This window comes from Zonotrichia albicollis, chromosome 4 (genome assembly GCF_047830755.1).
Source record: "Zonotrichia albicollis isolate bZonAlb1 chromosome 4, bZonAlb1.hap1, whole genome shotgun sequence".
Lineage (NCBI taxonomy): Eukaryota > Metazoa > Chordata > Aves > Passeriformes > Passerellidae > Zonotrichia > Zonotrichia albicollis.
This window is the reverse complement of record NC_133822.1, coordinates 59,140,130-59,150,084: the sequence shown is the minus strand read 5'-3', so window position 1 is coordinate 59,150,084 and position 9,955 is coordinate 59,140,130.

Genomic DNA, 9,955 nt, shown 5'->3' with positions numbered 1-9,955 from the left:
GAAATAAAGGATTTGTATGGGAAAAAAACCCAACCCGTAGCTATTGTGCACTATGTAACACCATACTGGGATTATGAAAAATACAAAAATTTACTGCAATATACTGTATGTTCAGCAAACTTTATAATGTGGGTAATCTTACCGACTGCTTTCTGGTAAAACACTGTGCAACAGAATATGAATTGCCTGCCAAGCTAGACTCTCTTGTGCATGCATTTTCCCTTTCTGTCTTCGCGCACACGCATTATAAAATCTCAGAACTGATGTACATTTAAAAATGGATGTTAAACCCCAGACTGCACCTCAAATTCATGGGACCTTTTTGAAACAAACAAAAGTTCCAAATATTTTTAGACCTCCAGATTTTGGACCAGCTCATAAAACATAGAAACAAGGATGTAAACCATTAGAATGTGCTATGCATGATGACTGGATTTCAGAGTGTGTTTCCATTTGAAACTTTGGATAATTTGCAGACACTCTTTTCAGTAGTACTGATTATAAAAACTAGGCAGTGTGGAGATTATAAAAGACACAATGAGAGGGTATCTAGGCCATTTTTCTTTTTGTTTACTTGATAGTATATAATAGTAACTGATTATAAAGCAAAACATAAACCATACAATATAATTTCAAAACAAAAGAAAAAATACAGAAATAGGGAAATTAAGACATTGTTCTAAAGAGCAAAGATTCAGGTCTAATATTATAATGCAACTACTTTTCAAGCAATGTTATTAAGCTAAATACAAAGTTTCATAATAGAGCATGTCTGCTATATTGCAGAAATGATCAAAGTCATTTAAAGTGGCAGTAAAAAAAAAATTATTACTGGTTTTCAGAAAGCTTATATATCAAGCCTTTATATATTTGCATGACTTTTGTTCTAGTTCTCATTTCTGCTAAGCCAAAAGCTTGAAACATATATTATGCAATTTTTAACAAGTATCACTGCATTTTTTGTTTTCCTAGGGATACAAACCATAGCAAAAGTCAGGTTTTGGGTCAGCTGCAATGGGGAGTTAAATTGGAATAAAGTGAATCAAAATGCTTATGCTCAGCCAACTGCATAATCAAAGGATAAAGGTTCCACTGAACAATTTAGCATCTGACTTTTCTAACTAACCTTTTTATCATAAATCAAAATATTTCATTTTATTGTTAAAAGTTAGTCTTAGCATTAGGGATAAAGAAAAGGAAGAGAGCAGCACAGGTAGCCATGGGCAGCATATACCAGTGAGGTCACACACCCAGAGAATGCTGTGATATCACAATAAACACGACAACAAAGCTCTAGTGGATTGGGAAGTCACGAGATGACAGGAATGTATCTTTGGACTAAGTTAGTTTGCACCATACTTATTTCACTTAATTATTGTATGAAAAATACAATTTTTGATTTCTAGGAAGAATACGTCATCCCCTTGATATTTTGGAAAGCTCAGTTTATTGAAGATTTTCTATCACTGAATAACAGCATTACAGGGTTTTAGTTAACATCACATTTCAGAGTGGCTGTAGCTGAAGAGTGGATTATAGAAACGATGCATTGACATTAGTACAGAAACCCACATGGTTGCCTTTAGATGTTTGAATACCTCCTTTAAAGGGATTCATTTGCTCACTTTACTGTTTTCAGGGTTAAGTTCTAGAATTTGCCAAATATTTTCCAGAGGTTGAATACTTGAAACTCTCATGAATTTACTACTAAACATAACCTATTGAATTGGATGGAAGATGAATGTAAATGTTTGGCATCAGAGCCTGTGTCGCTCTTATGGAAATTTTGAGAAATGAATGTGGAGTTTTGTGATTTTAGGAATATTTGAGGGTTTATATCACAGCTTTTCCTAGGCTTTCACTGTAGGATTGTATATTGCTTTTGATGTCTTGGGGTTTTTTTTCTTTTAACAGATGTATATTCTTCTTTGCAATAAGGTTTTCTACTTACTGATATTTTGGAAGGAGAGAATATAATGAATTTTTCTATCTCTGGAAATAGTTCTTTTTTTGCTCCACAGAGGGTTAATCAGTGTTTTGCCCTTTTTCATGACCTTCAGAAAACATTATCTTTATACCACTGTATAAATCTGTAATTATTTTATTTAGAGTGTGTGCAGCACTGTCCCAAAAAGACTAAAACAGGACAAGAATAGTTACATGAAATAATGGTGACCACAGGTATGGAACATTTCCATATAGCAGAAGCAGGCCAGAGAAGAGCAGTCATAGAGGAAGAGGGTACTCCATGTCACAAATGGCATGGTGAAAGCTAATACAGAGCAATTGATGACCATGAGTTGTATGACAAGAATTTACAAAATCAAGTGGAAATGTAAAAGACTACAAGAAATATTCTCTTACTCAATGAATGGTTGAAACTCTTGAAATGAATGACCATGAAATCTGTTAACCATAGTGGTGTACCTACTGCCTTCTGCTCAGAAAATCCCCCAGTCATGAACTGCAATACAAGGAAAAGTTTCCAAAACCGTTTTCACTATATCCACGTCTCTTTAATATTTACAATTATTCATTGACACCATAACACAGCCTTGGAAAAACTCCTTTTGGAGGTTTGTTTGGTGGTTGCTCCTAACTTTAGTCCTAACATTCAGTTTCTGGTACTCTTAACTGGTTTCTTTTTTACTGGCAGAGTCTTCTGGCTCCTTAAAGTGCCTTTGGGGAAGTGAAAGAGCCATGTGGAACATTTTTGGGCAACACAAGCATACGATATAATGCAAGCTGCATAGTACAATATTGGTGTTTCTCCTCATGTTTGTCTTTTATTAAGATGTGCCTGCTTAATGCTGATGTGTACATTTCTTGGAGAACTACCATGAAACTTTGCAAAAACTGCCAGCCTGGCACCTTGGTCAATTGGTTTTGAAAAAAAGTATTTTTGGCTTTGATATTTTTCCATGCACCTTTTATTTCAAAAAGTAAAATAGTGCAGAACCAAAGTTTCTGTCTGCAATAAGCAATCATTTGCAGGCACACCTTGATTATTTCTGAGATAGAAGTCTTCCAGTGGGGTTTTCTTCTTGCTCAAGGTCAGATAACTTTCACAGTACTCATACCATCTGCAAGATTTACTATCAGTTGTAAAAGTGGCTGTGAAATATAGTTTTATTCTTGACATCTGGAAGAGAGCTTGGTGTTGTAACTGGTCTATAAATTATAAAAGTAAATATACATGCATGAATACTTTGAGGCATAATGCATGTACTAAACACACAGTATATGTACCATCAAGTATTTCAGAAATATCTAATATGTTCTGAGATATAATTTCTGCTTTTTTCCCTCACCCCATAAACTGAGAAAATGTCTCTGGAGTCATGTATCTGTACTCAAGGTTTAGTCATGTGCTACCAAATCATCTGCATGAGGACACACAAAGGCATCCACAGCAAAAGCCAGCTGCTCTGTGGATCTATAGCCATAGACAACAGTATTTGTGGCTGGTTTGCCATTCCCTCCTTCCCTCTTTTTTTTACTCCCATGCAGATTTGTGAGGAACCCAGGCCTCTCCAGATTATTTACACATCAGTCAGGAATTTTAAACCAGCATGAAAAGGTAGAGCGAACAAACCAGGCTGAGTGGAAGTTTGGCCAAGCTGAGTTTTCTCGTGGATTAGTGGGGAAACAGCCAACCTAGCCACAGGTGTGAATGTAGCTCATGATAAGGGGTGTGAACTCTCAAATGACAGCTGTGTTCTCTTTTTCTTCACAGCAGCACAGGCCAGATGCAAATGAAAATTTCAGAAGAAAAGCCATTTTAGAGACATGGTTGTCTTGGAAGTCTTGGAAGTCTGTTTGTTTAGAAAATTATACAGCAATGAAATTGCTTTAATAGAGAAATGTTCTTTCTTCATTTTTTTCACTTTCTGTTATGATTTTAAGTATGCAATGGTTATTCCCTTGGGGTGTAAGTCTCTAAGTATATTACTGTAAGTATATTACAGGGTTTGGCTCACAAAAACGCTTCAGCAAATATTTCAACTTGCTCTTCCACTCCTCATCTTGGCCTTGAACATTGAGTTCACAGTCCACATTGTGTGAACAGTCTCGGGCTTCATTCATTCACAGGTAAAAAGAAATTTCAATGCAGGACTTAAGCAGAGAAGCAGTTCTTTGCAGAGTAGCTATACATTCCTGCATATACCTGAATAGATACCTGATGTTATCAAGTTAGATATTCATGTAGATCTCAGGGCTTTATATGTAGAGTCATGTTCTGTGAGGGCACTTTCATAGTTTGGAGCATTCAGCCTCATTCTCAGTGCTGATTGTGCTGAGTGTTCCTTCCTGAAAAATGAAATTGCTGTTTTCCCCCAATAAAGGCCCTATGTTCTCCTAATAACATGGTAAATCTGAAGGAAAGAGAACCTCCTAGCTCTTCAGAGAACATACCTTGCATAAAGCTCTACAATAGGTTCTTCAAAGAACGTATTTGTGCCAAATTCTCCAGCTCTTCCTCAGGTGATTTGTGGCGTTTGACTTTCATGACAGCTAAGAAGTCAAAACTCAGATTCTGTCTCACTAAGCCAGTTTCACTCCATCTCATGAAGCTCAAGAGCTTCTCTCTTTTCTTGGAACATAAAGAAGTGTACCTAATACTACACAATGCTTTGATTTGTGAAGCCTGTCCAAACAACCATTTCAACACAGGAAGTATCTGATAATAATACAGGAATTGAAAATCAGCCCGTATACAATTTAATTCAGAATATCTAGTAATCAGATCAGGTGTTATTAGGAGATATGGCTCCAGTGAAGACTGAGCTCTGAGGGATGTCTGTGTGATTGTCTGGGTTAGTTTAGATGTTGCTGCAGTCATCTTACAGTTATCATTGAACCACAGAATGATAGAATATCAAAAAGGATCACAAAGTCCAATTCCTGGCCCTGCACAGGACAACTCTAAGAATCCCACCATGTATCTGGGAGTGTTGTCCAAACACTTGAACTCTGTCAGGCTTGGTGCTGTGACCACTTCCCTGGAGTGACTGTTCCAGTGCCCAACCACCCTCTGGGAAAAGATGATTTTCTTAATATCCAACCTAAACCTTCTCTGACATAGTTTCATGTCCTTTCCTTGGGTCCTGTCACTGGTCACCAGAGAGAACAGATCAGTGCTTGCCCATCTGCCTCCCTGGGGAGGAACCTGTAGATTCATCCTCAGTCTCCCCCAGGCTGAACAAACCAAGTGACCTCAGCTGCTCCTCAGATCCACCTCCCTGACACCATTCACCATCTTCAATAACAGTTATGTTCTCCTTTTTTTTTTTTTCTTGTTATGAAATACAAGTTTTCCCACAAAAATGTGTGTGGAACCATCAACAACGCTGTTAAATCTTCACTAGCAGAGGTATTGAAAATAATTTTAAAAATAATTCTGGGAAAAATAAACATAATCTAATATATTTTCTCCATTTTCTTCAGCCTTGTTCCCAAACATCTCCAAACACTTTGCAGACATGATCTCAGCATCAGCATATCCCTAATTCATCATCTCATAGAAGGGGAACAAAGAGTTGAGCAAGAATCCCAACACTTGTTTGAAGTGTTGATCCCTGCAACATAAAAAAATGAGGGTTATAATATTCTCTACCTTTGAAAATAAGTCTGTTCTTAGGTGATATGACTAGCATCATCAAGGCCAGTTAAGTATATAAGCATGTGTTTCAATTTAAGCCTTGAGGACCTTGAATAGACTAAATTCTCAAGGTCCTGGAGTATGTAAATCTATGTCCTGTTGGAGGCACCTGGCCTCCTGCTGTTGTCTGCAGCATGATAAATCCCAGTGCCTCAAGATAAACACAGCCTCAGGCATCTGCTCCTGCATTTACTGGACCAAGCCTTTCACTACTTAGGACAGCTCATTTGCAGTCGGCAACACCATAATTGATCCATGGCCAGATAACACTACAACTTCTGTAAAGGACTCTGAATAAGTCATACAGATGTCAGCAACCTAAACAAGCATCTGAAGGATCCAAACTTTACATGACAGTCCTGACCCACAGACTGTTTCAGTCATTTGGTCCAAAACCATGCACAGAACACTCAGAATTTATATGGAAGGACAGAAGAATGAAGGAAAGTGTCTTCACATGTGTTGTTCACAGAGCTTTACAAAGTTTCTTGTGCCTCCTCTTCCTTTTCTGAGAACAGTTAACAAAGCCACCTCATGGAGATGTATTAGAACCAAGAAAAGCTTCTTCTGGACTTCATCAACATAAAATATACAAAAATCCCAGAAGTCTGCAAAGTTATTTCAGGGGCTGGAAATAATCTTCCTGTGGTGGTGCAGGTATAGGAATAAAATGTTCTGTGTATATTTTATGTAGCTGTATATTTTGAGAGAAATTTGAGTTCACCCACAAAGGAGGAATATCTCTTACGAGGTAGAGCTGAATGATTTTGCTTAAAATTAATAAATAAGAAATGAAAGAGCAGCTTGTTTCTCTAAAATCCAAGTTGTAAAATATATTTGTTTACATTTTTTAAAAATTTTGTTTATTGGTCTTTTGGTGTTTTATGTTCTTAGATGACTACAAGGATTTAAACTGAATTTTTAGTTTTGGTTCAATAAGATTAGAAAATGAGCTTTAGTAATAACAGTGCCAATTCAAACTTACTTCCTACTAAAGAGCAAGCCCAAGGAATGCTTAGCTTTTCTGGTTTAAATTCTTCATTAAAAAGTAAAAGTTTAAATTGGCAGGAAAACTGCTGTTTAAGCTGCTAGTACACTAACATCAGAGAAAGCTGAGTTTTAGCCCTTGGTACTCTGCCAGGTACTGTACTACATATAAGCAAGATAAAGAGAGAAATAAAGAAAAAAATGATGGGATAAGATAATTTTTATTTAGCCTGTGATACCCTAATGGATTTAATGTTAAGAAATAAAAGGTTATGAAGTACCTCTTGAGGCCACAACCAATACACTTTAAAAGTCTGTTGATTTGCACTAGCCAGCAAGTCCAAAAAGTGGTAACATATAACTGCAAAGCACAGTCTTATTTGGCAAATGACTGGCATATGTTTCTCAAGAAATATCCTTATAACTGACTTACAGCTCTGCTTATGAGTAACAGGTCTTTTGCTCATGAGTGAAATAATTATGCACAGTATTGCACCACTTAGTTCTCTTAAAAGTTACAGCATCAGGGGCCTGATGTTGTAGTTTGGTATTTCAAGTGTAAGCACTTAGTTTTCACATTTAATGTCTCAGCCGCTCTGGATCCTAGCCACCTAAAACTTGGCAGGCAAATTTGTCTGCCCAGATGATTTTTTTTTAATAGTTTAAGATTAGTAAGTCCTTTTCTGTACAACAGCCAAAAAAATTTGTTTGGAGCCAGTTATATAGTATTTTCTTTACCAGCTGCAATTATAAAATTATTCTGTTAAAAATCAAAAAAGGGAAAGTCTGCTACTTGTCTCCAGTTTTTGTAGACTAAAGCACTTAGGATTTTTAAGCAAAAAAAACCACCACCCCATAGACAAACAATGAAAATTAAATACTGGATCTTGAGACAAATAAATTCTCCAGCAGACTTTACCAGTTATACTTCACCTAGGCAACCAGAGTGGCCAGGAGAAAACACTTACCAAAATTTTAAAACCAGCTTTCTGCTCTTGCAGCACAGAGCACCAGTCTCGCTCTTTGCTGTGCCTCTCACACATCACCTGTGGGGAGAGACAACCATGCCCAAAGTGGCGTGGCCAGCGTGCCACCAGCAACCATCAAAACTCCTCACAAGCTACTGTGCACTCTTATCAGCCATCTTTTGAAGAACCTTTATAAATTATCTGACTCTGGAGACCTAATATGTTAACTTCATGGTTCAGCACTATACTGTGCTGGGAATTAAGAAGATTGAATTTTCCTGTGGGCCTCAAGATGTCGGTACGAAAAATTGTCTCTAACGTCAGCTGTTCCTTTGCCTGAATAGTCAGAATGGGCCAACCCAAAATATTCTAGACTATCACCAATCCCTGCAGTGTCTGATATTTTCATTTGAATTAAAAAGAACAAAAAAAAAGTGCCTCCTCCTTTGTTCTTCAGCAGGCAAATCATGCAGATTTAGAACACAGGCATTTTTAATAGACTGGATTAAGGGGAGGATCCTAATCCAACCGAAGCTTATAATAGCACTTACAGTCAGAGAAATGCACATCACTGATCCTTTAATTCACTGAAAAATTTAGACAGTATGCGTTACTTGGATTCAAAACTGAAACAATGAAAGTTTCAGTGGCTTCTGCAGGTTTAAAAAGAAATCTGAGCCACAAAACATTCAGTTTTGCTTTGAGAAATTTCTAAGATCTCTTTTCTAAACAAAACTATATTTAAATTTGGAGAGTTGCTTCAAATTGAATAAAGCAAACCACTGCAATTAGAACACATCAAATAATGTTTTTTTCTCTGATCAAACAGTAAAAATACAGCATGATTCCACAAGTTCTTTTCATTAATTCATATCTACATTTTTTCATGATCATAATTTAAAACAAACAAAAAATTATTCATGCTTTCATCAATTTTAAGGCTTTTCCACAGATTTCATGGTCAGGCACTAATGAATAGCATCGTTTTAGAGTCCATTACACTGCTAATTCACTGTCCCATGCATACAACAATGTTCTCCCCTCATATAGGTTCACATTATCTAAAAATATATGCCCATTTTTGCTTTCTTTCTTTAACTGTGCTTTAATTTTAAAAGCATATGATATTAAAAAAAAATTGACTAAGCATCATATTTCTTACAATTTCTTACTTATTTCTTTTTCTGGATAAAAAAGTTTGTCATCAGGCAAACATAGCCTTCTGTGCTTTCACCGTGTTGCCATATTGTTGGTGCAGCTTTCCATATGGAACAAAACTCCAGCCAATTCTGAAGTCTTGCACTCGAGACAGCATTACTGCAGTAACATTAATGTCATCATCTCTTTCCATGTGCAAAATATCTAAGCAATGTATTTAGTAACTGCATTGCAGACTTCAGTGTTGGAGTTCCTCTTACTTTCCTATCTTGAATGTAAAAGCCTTCTATTAGGGAAAGAGGATCCCAACTGGAATGAGATTAGAATGCAATCATCTGGTTCAGAGCATTATGCCATGATTTTAGCAGCATGCTAGAAACTCCCTCTGCTCCCGGGCTTAATGAAATTTGAACGTATTATATGGTTCAGCACAGTTTTTGGAAGACAACCAATAAGTATGGGAGGCTTCCTGTTGAAACAAGGGGCTTGTTTGCCAGGATTTGACTCTCTCGAGGAAAGCTAGCTGCAGGGCCAGATCTTTTCTTCTCATTGGATACAGAACAGCTACACACAGAGCAGTATTTACTGGTGATTGCAGCCTGTGACAGAGCTGTATCTTTCCAGAATGCTCTAACTAGAGGATACCCAGTAATGACTGCAGTATACCCACTCAAAGGTGCTTTGCCACTACATAATACATGATTCAAGAAGGGGCATTTGATGGCTGCAGTGCATTTAAAAGTGGAAATCCACCTATTGAGTAAAAATCACATATGATACCTTTCTAGGTGTTACTTTATGTGAAATTACAATATGAAGATATCCTGGAATGAAGAAAGAAATGGTTGTACCTACACACAACTGCTTGTTCTTTTTTTCAGGCTAACAGCTTAGCTGTAACATTTGTGCATTAGCTAAATAACATCTCAAGGGGAGCTGGAGATAGAACCTTGATGTGTCCTGATTGTACGTGTGTGAGTTTGTGCTCTCAAAGGATGGTCCTTAAAAAACTCCCTGCTGGAAGCTATTGTGCATATTGCAAAAGGACCGTTGCTAAGTGCCAATTGAGCTGGTACTGTATACTTGCCATTTTAAAAGAAGATTTCATACCACTTGATTATGTTAAATAGAAATGTTTGAAATTTAAACTGAATTACATCAAAATGGCACAGTAGTTATA